Source organism: Antennarius striatus, chromosome 22 (assembly GCF_040054535.1).
Source record: "Antennarius striatus isolate MH-2024 chromosome 22, ASM4005453v1, whole genome shotgun sequence".
NCBI classification, from domain to species: domain Eukaryota; kingdom Metazoa; phylum Chordata; class Actinopteri; order Lophiiformes; family Antennariidae; genus Antennarius; species Antennarius striatus.
In genome coordinates, this window is record NC_090797.1 from 16,679,839 (window position 1) to 16,693,116 (window position 13,278).

The window sequence follows — 13,278 nt, forward strand, 5'->3', positions numbered from 1 at the left end:
GGAATGGAGGAGAAGTGTGCTGGTGCCCATTTTTAAGAACAAGGGAGACGTGCAGAGTTGTGGGATAAAGCTGATGAGCCATACAATGAAGTTATGGGAGAGAGTAGTGGAAGCTAGACTAAGGGCAGAAGTGAACATTTGTGAGCAGCAGTATGGTTTCATGCCAAAAAAGAGTACTACAGATGCAGTATTTGCTTTGAGGATGTTGATAGAGAAGTACAGAGAAGGCCAGAGGGAGCTGCATTGTGTTTTTGTAGATCTGGAGAAAGCTGATGACAGGGTGTCCAGAGAGGAACTGTGGTATTGTATGAGGAAGTCTGGAGTGGCAGAGAAGTATGTTAGAGCAGTGCAGGACATGTATGAGGACTGTAAGACAGTGGTGAGGTGTGCTGTAGGTGTGACAGAGGAGTTCAAGGTGGAGGTGGGACTGCATCAAGGATCAGCTCTGAGCCCCTTCTTGTTGCTATGGTGATGGACAGGCTGACAGATGAGGTTAGACAGGAATCTCCATGGACTATGATGTTTGCAGATGACATTGTGATCTGCAGTGAGAGCAGGGAACAGGTGGAGGAGAAGCTAGAGAGGTGGAGGTTTGTCCTGGAAAGGAGAGGAATGAAGGTTAGCCGCAGTAAGACAGAGTACATGTGTGTGAATGAGAGGGACCCAAGTGGAAGAGTGAGGTTACAGGGAGAAGAGATCAAGAAGGTGGAGGATTTGAAGTACTTCGGGTCAACAATCCAGAGCAATGGAGAGTGTGGAAAAGAGGTGAAGAAGCGTGTCCAGGCAGGATGGAACGGGTGGAGGAAAGTGTCAGGTGTGATGTGTGATAGAAGAGTTTCAGCTAAAAGGAAAGGAAAGGTGTACAAAACTGTGGAGGCAATTTATTAGCTGTGGCGACCCCTGAAGGGAAAAGTCGAAAGGACAAGAAGTTGGTGAAGTTTGCTACATTTTCATGTCTGAAAAAAACTAACTAACTAAGTAAATAAAATAAAAATGTTGTGCTGAGAACAGGTAGGATCACATGACCTGATGGAGTTTCATACCAATCAATTTATAAGGGTATCCCTTACTTTAATACCCATGGATCGTTTGAGATACATAATAAATAAATAAATATTTATTTAAAAAGTTCGGGCTGGATCTTAAGCCCGAACCCCGGTCCAAAAAATATCCAGCCCGACCCGACTCTAGGCCAACGGTATTAAAGCCCGACCCGACCCAAATAGAATTGTTGACTTTCTGAGCCCGACCCGACCCAAATTTCAGGTCAGGTTGGGCCCGAACTCAGGTTTGGGCACAAGACCTTACCTCTATTCCAGAGTAAAGGGGCCAGATAGCTGAAGCTACTGCCTCCTGTTCTACTCTTAAAAACCCGACGGGTCACCAGAAATCCTGCATCCTCAGATCGAAGGGTCCTGGGGGGTGATACACTTCAATAAGATCTTCAATGTAAGACGGAGCCTTACAGTGGAGAGCTTTATATGTGATCATAAGGAGTTTGAATTGAATTCTATAATTAATCTGTGATTAATTAGGTGAGGGACCAGACAAAGGACTGCTCAAAGACCCCACATGATGATTAAAAAAATTGGAACAAGTTTTCCCTTGCCCGGATGCGGGTCACCAGGGCCCCCTCTCTGGAGCCAGGCCTGGAGGTGGGGCTCGAGGGCGAGCACCTGGTGGCCTGTACCCATGGGGCCCGGTCGGGTGCAGCCTGAAATGACAACGTGGGTCCCTCTTCCCATGGGCTCACCACCTGTGGGAGGGGCCATAGGGGTCGGGTGCATTGTGAGCTGGGCGGTGGCCAAAGGCAGGGACCTTGGCGATGCGATCCCCGGCTACAGAAGCTGGCTCTTGGGACGTGGAATGTCACCACCCTGGCAGGGAAGGAGCCTGAGTTGGTGTCTGAGGTCGAGAACTTCCGACTAGATATAGTCGGGCTCACCTCCACACACAGCTTGGGCTCTGGTACCAGTCCTCTCCAGAGGGGTTGGACTCTCTTCCACCCTGGAGTTGCCCATGGTGAGAGACGCCGAGCAGGTGTGGGTATACTTATAGCCCCCCGGCTTGGCGCCTGTACATTGGGGTTCACCCCGGTGGACGAGAGGGTAGCCTCCCTCCGCCTTCAGGTGGGAGGCCGGGTCCTGACTGTTGTTTGTGCGTATGCACCAAACAGCAGTTCAGAGTACCCACCCTTTTTGGAGTCCTTGGAAGGGGTGCTGGAGAGCGCTCCCACTGGGGACTCCATTTTTCTGCTGGGGGACTTCAATACTCACGTGGGCAATGACAGTGAGACCTGGAAGGGTGTGATTGGGAGGAACGGCCCCCCCGATCAGAACCCGAGTGATGTTCAGTTATTGGACTTCTGTGCTTGTCACGGACTGTCCATAACGAACACCATGTTCAGACATAAGGGTGTCCATATGTGCACTTGGCACCAGGACACCCTAGGCCGCAGTTCGATGATCGACTTTGTGGTCGTGTCATCGGACTTGCGGCCGCATGTCTTCGACACTTAGGTGAAGAGAGGGGCGGAGCTGTCAAGCGATCACCACCTCGTGTTGTGTTGGCTCCGATGGTGGGGGAAGATGCCGGTCCGACCTGGCAGACCCAAACGTATTGTGAGGGTCTGCTGGGAACTGGGAAAGCCTGGCGGAATCCCCTGTCAGAAGGAGTTTCAACTCCCACCTCCGGCAGAACTTCACTCACGTTCCGGGGGAGGCGGGGGACATTGAGTCTGAGTGGACCATGTTCCGTGCCTCCATTGTCGAGGCGGCCGACCGCAGCTGCGGCCGTAAGGTGGTCGGTACCTGTCGTGGTGGCAACCCCAGAACCCGCTGGTGGACATCAGCGGTAAGGGATGCCGTCAAGCTGAAGAAGGAGTCCTATCAGACCTTTTTGGCCTGTGGGACTCCTGAAGCAGCTGATAGGTACCAGCTGGCCAAGCGGAATGCAGCTTTGGTGGTTGCTGAGGCAAAAACCTGGACGTGGGAGGAGTTCGGTGAGGCCTTGGAGGACTACTTCAAGACGGCTTCAAAGAAATTCTGGTCCACCATCAGGCATCTCAGGAGGGGGAAGCAGTGCAGCATCCACACTGTATATAGTGGGGACGGGGCACTGCTAACCTCAACTCAGGACGTTGTGACTTGGTGGGGAGAATACTTCGAAGACCTCCTCAATCCCGCAGACACGCCTTCCCATGAGGAAGCAGGGTCTGGGTTCTCTGAGGCGGGCTGTCCTATCTCTTGGGCTGAGGTCACCTAGGTAGTTAAAAAGCTCCTTGGTGGCAGGGCCCCGGGGGTGGATGAGATCCGCCCAGAGTTCCTGAAGGCTCTGGATGTTGTGGGGCTGTCCTGGTTGACACGCCTCTGCAACATCGCGTGGACATCGGGGACAGTACCTCTGGATTGGCAGACTGGGGTGGTGGTCCCCCTTTTTAAGAAGGGGGACAGGAGGGTGTGCTCCAAATACAGGGACATCACACTCCTCAGCCTCCCTGGCAAGGTCTATTCGGGAGATCGACAGGCGGATCGGCCTTAAACTCCTTAAACTTCCTTTTGTTTTAATAACGTGGTGATTGTACATGCATTACGGCCATATTCTTTGGTGAGATCAACCAAACGCATCCCTTTTTCAGGCTTTTCTATCATCTCTTCCTTTGTTTGTACGGACAAAAAATACTATTTTCTTGGTCTTTTCTTTTCCTCTTTTCTCCATCACTTTCTTGGGGTCCATAGTGAATACTCTAAAAGTTAATATATTTATGTAAAACTATGAGAACACCTTGTGGGTCGAGGGCCGAATGACAAGGATGCTGCATAGACACCGATCTAGCTCCACACCAAGGTCCCTCTTAGCCAATAGGATGCGAGGAAAATACTAGATAATAGCCAATGGCAGAGCAGCTATGAGAATGTTGCATTCAGGAACCTGTGGGAGCTGTGAGTATCAGTCAATCCTGTATTTTTACATTACGTAACTCAAAATTTCTTTCATAACTAGAGGCAATATTTTCCTGCTGAGAAATTTTGTAAGTAGAAAATTTCGTAAGTAGAGACATTCGTAATTAGAGGTACCACTGTATTTCATAAATGGAAGAAGGCTGTCTTGGATACAGATTTGATATGAGAACCAAAGGACCGATCTTGATCAAAAATCACTCCCAAGTTCCTGACTTCGTTGGTGGAGGATAGATCAATGCTATCTAAGTGAATTGCAATGTTAGAGAAATCCTCTCTTAAGATGCTTTGGCCCAATAATAATGACTTCAGGTTTGTTACTGTTCAACATGAAGAAATTGTGAAGCATCCAGGATAAATATCCCTGAGGCTGGTTTCCAATTTAATTAGCTGATCAGATTCATTTGTTTTAATTGGTAAATATAGTTGAGTATCGTCAGCATAACAATGATAATTAATGTTATGTTTCCTTATAATATTTCCCAATGGTAACATATACACATTAAATGTAATTGGTCCCAGAACAGATTCTTGAGGTAGTCCACAGTTGAGAGTTAGAGTTAGGGTTAGGGTTAGATTTATTTTTGACATAGACAAACTGAAATCGGTTGGATAGGTATGACCTAAACCAGTCTAGTGCTGAGTTTTTAATCCCAACTTCCTCTTCCAATCCCCTTAAAAGAATTTTATGGTCCAGAGTATCGAATGCTGCACTCAGGTCTAATAAGACTAGAACAGACAGAAGACCTTTATCTGACGCTGTTAAAAGGTCATTTATAACCTTTAGCAGTACAGTCTCCATACTGTAGTTTGTTCTTAAATCATCCATCTTCCACCACTTATCCGTAGTCGGGTCACGGGGGCAGCAGATTCAACAGGGAGCCCCAAACTTCCCTTTCCCCCCACATCCACCAGCTCTTAATGGGGGATCCCAAAGTGTTCCCAGGCCAGTGTTGAGATATAATCCCTCCACCTGGTCCTGGGTCTGCCCTGAGGTCTCCTCCCACCTGGACGTGCCAGAAACACCTCCCTAGGGAGGCGCCCCGGAGGTATCACCACCAGATGCCCAAACCACCTCAACTGACTCCTTTCCACGTGAAGGAGCAGCGGCTCTACTCTGAGCCCCTCGTGAACAGCAGTGTTTCTACCCTATCTCTAAGGGAGACACCAGCTATCTGCCAGAGAAAGACCATTTCAGCCGCTTGTATCCGCGATCTCGTTCTTTGGGTCATGACCCATCGCTCATGACCACAGGTGAGGGTAGGAACAAAGATAGAACGGTAGATGGAGAGCTTTGCCTCTCGGCTTAGCTCCCTCTTTGTGACTACAGTACGGTAAAGCGACTGCAACACCGCTTCTGCTGCCCCAATTCTCCGTCCAATCTCACGCTCCATTGTTCCCTCACTCGTGAACAGGACCCCAAGATACTTAAATTCCTTCACTTGTGGAAGGACCTCATTCCCCACTTGGAGAAGGCAGTCCACCGGTTTCCTGCTGAGGACCATAGCCTCAGATTTGGAGGTGCTGATCCTCATCTCCGCCGCTTCACACTCGGCTGCAAACCGGACCAGTGAGCGCTGCAGGTCACAGTCCAATGACGCAAACAGGACCACATCATCTGCAAAAAGCAGCGATGCAATCCTCAGTACACCAAACTAACCCATCCTCACCGCAACTAAGCCTCAATATCCTGTCCATGAAAATCACAAACAGAATTGTTGATAAAGCGCAGTCCTGGCGAAGGCCAACAGCTACTCGGAACAAGTTTGACTTACTGCCGAGAACCCGAACGCAGCTCTCACTTTGGGCGTACAGAGATAGGATGGCCCTGAGGAGAGGCCCCCTCACCCAATACTCCAGCAGTTCCTCCCACAGTATATCCCTGGGGACCCGATCGTACACCTTCTCCAAGTCCACGAAACACATGTAGACTAGATGGGCATACTCCCAAGCTCCCTCTAGGATCCCCGTGAGAGTAAAAAGCTGGTCCGTTGTTCCACGACCAGGACAGAACTCACATTGTCCTCCTCAATCCAAGATTCGACAATCGGCCGGACCCTCCTTTCCAGCACCTTGGAGTAAACTTTCCCAGGGAGGCTGAGGAGTGTGATGCCCCTGTAGTTGGCACACACCCTCTGGTCCCCCTTTTTAAAAAGAGGAACCACCACCCCAGTCTGCCCCTCTTTCGGCACTGTCCCAGACTTCCACGCAATGTTAAAGAGGCGTGTCATCCATAACAGCCCCTCAACACCCAGAGCCTTCAGCATTTCTGGGCGAATCTCATCAATACCGGGGCTTTGCCACCGTGAAGTTGTTTAACTACCTCGGCCACTTGGCCCCGAGAGATTGACTCTGATCCCCCATCATCCTCCAGCTCTGCCTCTGCAACAGAGGATGGGTCAGTTGGGGTAGTTGGATTCAGGAGTTCCTCAAAGTGTTCCTTCCACCGACCAACAACCTCCTCACTCGAGGTCAACAGTGTCCCATCTTTGCTGTATAAAGTTTGGATGGTCCCCCGTTGCCCCCTCCTGAGATGTCGGACAGTCCTCCAGAACAACTTTGGTGCCGTTTGATAGTCCTTCTCCATGGCCTCTCCGAACTCCTCCCACACCCTCTGTTTTGCCTCCATCACAGCCGAGGCTGCAGTCCTTTTGGCCTGTCGGTACCCTGCAACTGCTTCAGGAGTCCCCAGGGACAACATGCCCCTGAAGGCCTCCTTCTTCAGTCGGATGGCTTTCCTGACCACCGGGGTCCACCACGGTGTTTGAGGGTTACCGCCCCTTGAGGCAGCCAAGACCTTGAGACCACAGCTCTCAGCTGCAGCTTCAGCAATGGAATCTTTGAACATCGACCATTCAGGTTCAATGCCCCCAGCCTCCACAGGGATGCACGAGGAGCTCCTTCGGAGGTGCGAATTGAAGACCTCGCGGACAGAGTCCTCCTCCAGACGTTCCCAGTTCACCCGCACTACTCGTTTGGGCTTACCAGGTCTATCCAAAGGTTTCCTCCACCAACGGACCCAACTCATCACCAGGTGGTCATCAGTTGACAGCTCTGCCCCTCTCTTCACCCGAGTGTCCAAAACACACGGTCAAAGGTCAGATGATATGATCACAAGATCAATCATTGACCTGCGACCCAGGGTGCTCTGGTACCAGGTACACTTATGAGCATCCTTGTGTTCAAACATGGTGTTAGTTATGAACAATCCTTGACTAGCACAGAAGTCCAACAACATAACACCGCTCGGGTTCAGATCAGGGAGGCTATTCTTCCAAATCATGCCCCTCCAAGTGTCTCCATCATTGCCGACGTGTGCATTGAAGTCCCCCAGGAGAACAATGGAGTCCCCTGCAGGGATCCCATCAAGGAACCCATTTACGGACCCCAAGAAGGCCAAATACTCTGAACTGATATTTGGTACGTCCGCACAAATAACAGTCAGTTTTCCCTCTCACAGCCTTACGGCATAGGGAGGCGACCCTCTCATCCACCGGAGCAAACTCCAACACAGCGGCGCTCAGCCGGGGCCTTGTGAGTATCCCCACACCCGCCCTGCGCCTCACGCCTGACGCAACTCCAGAGTAGAACAAGGTCCAATCCCTATCCAGGAGTTTGGATCCAGAACCGAGGCTATGCTTGGACGTAAGCCCCACCAGATCCAACTGGTAACGCTCCACCTCCAACACAAGTGCCGGCTCCTTCCCCACCAGTGAGGTGACGTTCAACGTCCCCAAAGCCAGCTTCTGCCACCCAGGTCTGGTCCGTCGTGATTCCCTGTTGTCACTGCCATCCATATGGCAGCGCACCCGACCCCATCGGTCTGCCCTGCGGGTGGTGGGTCCACAGGGGTGGGAAGAGTCCATGTTGCCTTTTCGGGCTGAGCCCGGCCGGGCCCCATGGCAGACCCGGCCACCAGGCGCCCGCTGACGGGCCCTCCGTCCAGGCCTGGCTCCAGACGTGGGCCCCGGGCTTCCTCTGGGCAGGGTCAAATTTTTCCTTTTTCTGTTTTTCATCTTCAGTCAGGTTTCATGTTCTGAAACCTGACTGAAAATCCTCTAACAGATTGTTCTCTAACAGGTAGTCATTTAGCTGTTTGGCCACTACGTTCTCTAGGATCTTAGATAGGAATGGCAGGTTAGAGACCGACCTGTAATTTGAGACGATGCCAGCATCTAGTTTGGCTTTTTAGGGAGGGGCTTGATCATAGCCACTTTGAAAGATTGCGGTACATAACAAATTTTTAAGGATTGATTGATTATGGATAGTACAGGTTTATTTATTAATGGTAAAATGAATTTTGTCTAATAGACAGGTGGTGGGTTTAGTAGAGGAAATTATGGGGTTTAAATCGGAGAGTTCCATTTGCTGAAAACAATCCAGGGTATTGTGCCAGAATTAGTCGATTCCTCTGCTATCTGGTTAGTGTTTGACAATACATAATGGATCTAATCTCTAAGAGATTTGTAATTTTGCTTTGGAAAAACCTAAGAAAATCATCACATTCAAGATTTAAAGGAATGGTAGGCTCCATACTGTTGTGTTTCTTAGTCAGCCTGCTTCCTCACTCAGGTGCAACGGTTCCATCGGTTAAATCAATACAATTAAGGTCTCTGCTGTAGAGACTTGTTTTTTCACTTTGCATAGTGTCATCAAGTAAAAATTACAGCAAATAAAGCCAAAAAAATTGACGATGATTTATTTATTTACAGTTCCACTGTGCATATTGTTTGGCCATGTCTTGTCCACACTCAACAGTTATAAACAGGATCAAAATACAACCACTATCTACTGGGCCTCACCACACCTGAGATGAGCATTAAAGATGTTGCTCAGATGTGCACCAGTTTTTTGTTAAGAGGTGCACAATAGGAGTAAGATACAGCACGACATTTATATTTTGTCGGGGGCCATTAGTATTTTTTTCCAGCACAGCAAGCATCTATGTTCAGTGCATTCCAAAACAAGCAATAAATTAAAAAATTGTAATAACGAGGAAATGATTGTCAAATAAAAAACAGCTAGATCGATGGATGGATGGAAGTTACCTATCTTCAACCGCTCATCCGGGGCAGGGTCGCGGAGGCACCTTCTCCAGCTCCTCTGGGGGGAGCTCAAGGGGTTCCCAGGCCAGCCGAGAGACGTAGTCCCTCCAGCGTGTCCTAGGTCTTCCTCGAGGTCTCCTCCCAGTAGGACATGCCTGGAACACCTCCCCAGGGAGGCGTCCAGGAGGCATCCGGAACAGATGCCCGAGCCACCTCTGCTGGCTCCGCTCGAGGCGGAGGAGCAGCAGCTCTACTCCGAGCTCCTCACTGGTGACTGAGCTCCTCACCCTATCTCTAAAGGTGTGCCCCCCCACTCTACGGAGGAAACTCATTTCAGCCGCTTGTATCCAGGATCTTTTCTTTTCGGTCATGACCCAAAGCTCATGACCATAGGTGAGAGTAGGAACGTAGATTGACCTTAAATCCAGAGCTTCGTCTAACTCACCTCCTTCTTCACCACTAAAGACCTACAGCGACTGCATCACTGCAGAAGCTGCACCGATCCGTCTGTCAATCTCACGTTCCATCCTTTCCTCACTCGTGAACAAGACCCCAAGATACTTAAACTCCTCCACTTGGGGCGAAGACTCTCCATTGACCTGAAGAGGGCACAACCCCCTTGTCCAGTCGAGAACCATGTCCTAATATTTAGAGGTGTTGATCCTCATCCCACTTGCATCACACTCAGCTGCAAACCGTCCCAGTGCACGCTGAAGGTCCAGGTTTGATGAGGCCAACAGGACAACATCGTCTGCAAAAAGCAGAGATGAAATTACTGCTTTTTTCCCCCAAACCGGACTCCCTCCAGATCCTGGCTTCACCTAGAAATTCTGTCCATCAAGATAATGAACAGAACCAGTGATAGAGGGCAGCCCTGCCAGAGTCCAACATGCACCTGGAATAGGTCTGACTTACTGCTGGCAATGTGAACCAAGCTCTGGCTTTGGTCATACAGGGACCAGAGAGCCCTAAGCAAAGGGCCCCGGACTCCATAATCCTGAAGGACTCCCCACAAGATACGACGAGGGACACAATCAAATGCCTTCTCCAAATCTACAAAACACATGTGGACTGGTGGGGCAAACTCCCATGAACCCTCGAGCACTTAATGGAGACTGTGGAGCTGGTTGAGCTGGTCCAGAGCTTGAAGGCATCCCTTACTTCCGGTGTCCACCACCGGGTTCGGGGGTTACAGCCGCAACAGGCACCAGAGACCTTGCGACCACAGCTCCGAGCAGCCGCTTCGACAATGAAGGCGGAGAACATGGTCCACTCTGACTCAATGTCCCAAGCCTCCTGCGGGATCTGGGAGAAGATCTCCTGGAGGTAGGAGTTGAAGACCTCACTGACAGAGGGTTCTGCCAGACGTTCTCAACAGACTCTCAAAACACATCTGGGCCTGCCGGGTCTGTCCTGCCCCCTGCTCTGCCAGCGGATCCAACTTACCACCAGGTGGTGATTGGTTGACATCTCTGCCCTTGTCTTCACCCAAGTGTCCAACACACGCGGTCGTAGGTCTGATGATACAACAACAAAGTTGATCATTGACATCCAGCCTAGGATGTACTGGTGCCATGTGCACTCATGGACATCCCTGTGGTTGAACATGGTGTTTGTTATGGACAAACTGTGACTAGCACAGACGTCCAATAACAGAACACCACTCGTGTTCAGATCGGGGAGGCCGTTCATCCCAATCACCCTTTTTCAGGTCTCACTGTCATTGCCCACGTAAGCGTTTAAGTCCCCAAGGAGAACAATGGAGTCCCCAGTTGGAGCACTATTCAGTACCCCTCCCAGGGACTCCAAGAAGGCCGGGTATTCCACACTGCCATTTGGCCCGTTGGCCGAAACGACAGTAGGATACCTGTCCCCAACCTGAAGGCGCAGACCCTCTCGTTCACCGGGGTGAACTCCAACATATGACGGCTGAGATGTGGGGCCACAAGCAAGCCCACACCAGCCCGCCGCCTCTCACCTTAGGTAACACCAGAAAAGTGGAGAGTCCAGTCCCTCTCAAGGGTTTGGGTTCCAGAGCCAAAGTTGTGGGTGGAGGTGATTCCGACTATATTTAGTCGGTACCTCTCAACCTCCCTCTCAAACTCTGGCTCCTTTCCCCCCATTGAGGTGACATTCCATGTCCCTAGAGCTAGACTCTTTGTCTGGGGATTGGGTCATCCAGCCCCATGATGACGACTACCACCCAATCCACACTGCACCCGTCCCCTACGGTTTCCTCAGTGGGTGGTGAGTCCACCGGAGGTTGGGCCCACGTCGTCCTTTTGGGCTGAACCCCGTTGGCAGAGGCCCAGCCACCAGGCACTGGCGTTCAAGCCCCAACCCCAGGCCTGGGTTCAGGTTGGGGCTGCGGTTGCACCCTACCGGGTGATGTCCTTGGTATATTTCTCCCTATAGGGGTTTTGTTACTGGTCTTAGTCTGGCCCGTCATCCAGACCCTGTTTGCCAAGGGGGACCCTAGCAAGAGCATAAAGCCCCCGACTCCCCCACCACGATAAGGTGACAGTTCTTGGGAGAGAGAACTTCATAACTTCTCATGATCCTCTTGTTGGAATCATTGTACCCTGATAATAAACAGTGATTTTTAATTGTACATTCATTTTTGTATTTCTTTAGGACAAAACAGCCTTATCAACTAAAGGGAAAGACAAAGACAAAACATATTATACAAAGGCATTTAAATCAATCCACTGGACATGAAGAAACGTTCTACAGGTCCAGTGTATTGATTTAAACTCCTCTGAATAACCATAACCTAGATGAACTTGTCTTTGATTACATGCATGAAGCTTTGTTTCATGTTTCACAACACAATATTACATTTCTCTTAGTTTTATTTTCCTTTTTCAGTCTGAGGTTAAACTCATTCAGCCAATCAACCTGAAGCGCATGTTTCTGGAGGTGGGAGGAAGCCGGAGAACCTGGAGAGAACCCACGCAGACACGGAGAGAACGTGTAAACTCAACACAGAGCGGGACTCAAACCCAGAACCGCCCTGCTGAGCGGTGACAGCGTTACACACTGTACCACCGTGACGCCCTAAACTAAGGAACTCATTTTTATAATTGGATCTGACATTGAACCAACAACAATGTCAGATCAATTCTAAAATTAGTTCCTTCTCCTCTTCTGTCTTTTAAAAACTGAACCACAGAAAATCTAGTTTCACACCATTTACTGTAATCTAAGACATTATTTAAGTCCTGTCAGTTTAGTTTAGTCAAACTTGTTAGGCGTCATGGTTTTAAGGCCTCACCTGAGAAGACCTTAAGGAGATCATGACGCAACAACCCAGAAGTGAAGCTTCCAGCGTGAGTTGAGGGTAGAGATGTGGGAGCAGAGTGGAAACAAACTGAACTCTAGGGGGACGTAGAGTGTTTGTGAGTACAGACAGCCTGAGGCCAAGTTCCTGGTTAACTCCTTACATGCATAAACAACCATTTATTTTTAATTAAAGAGGTCTTAAGAGGCATATCTGCTGGTTACTAAGAATCCCTTTGGCTGAAATAGAACAATAACATGAAATCAGATACCTCATGGTTCAGTGACTTGGTTAGGTATGCTGTATTTTTTATTTCATCACTTTGAATATGTGTGATTCCCTTTTCCAAATACAGAATTATCAAAAGTTAATGTGACACAAACAACACAGTTATGGAGATCTCTTACTGGATTGTGTATATCAAAAAATGAATGACAGAAAGAAAGAGAAAACCCACAGTTCATGTTACTTTTTTTTTTATTGTCCCGTCTATTGAAATACTGCCTCAAAAGTGCACTGCTTTTATATTTGTGTGTAATATTAAATAATTTGGCTAACCTTAAACCAATTTTTTACATACATAAATTGGCTGCGCCTTTTCAGGTAAGTTACCCCAACCCAACAATTGAACTTGTGTTTTTGAACACTGAGGACAATCACTAGTTGAAGGTCAACAACTGGGAGCTCAACTTTCTGTTATTGATCTCCTTGGCAGCATCCTGTGCATTATGCTCATAAAGGGGTAATTTACATAGTTTACTGACACAAAAACTGTCCCATTCCATTCCAGAACTATGAAACTCATGTCGTCAGTGGATGAGGTATTCAGCATTCAGAGCCCATATGAAAACAAAAGTACAAATACCACATTGGAAGAAAACGTGAAGGTGAAAAGTGCTGCACATATGAAATCTGGAACATGGATTTTAAGTATAAAAGTAAAAAAAGTGTTCAGCACAGAAAAATGAACCCTGTTATATTCTGTAGATAAATA

General features: G+C 49.0%; 1 protein-coding gene across 1 annotated transcript in view; it reads right to left on the reverse strand.

Annotated features, from left to right (window-relative positions):
- The window catches only part of LOC137589730 (histamine N-methyltransferase-like), a 28,651-nt gene extending 16,321 nt beyond the window's left edge, over positions 1 to 12,330 (reverse strand). Inside the window, exon 1 of the mRNA XM_068307571.1 lies at positions 12,279 to 12,330. The gene's annotated coding sequence lies outside the window, so the exon portion shown is untranslated. The remainder of the gene's footprint in view (positions 1 to 12,278) is intronic.
- Between the last annotated feature and the right edge of the window lie 948 nt (positions 12,331 to 13,278).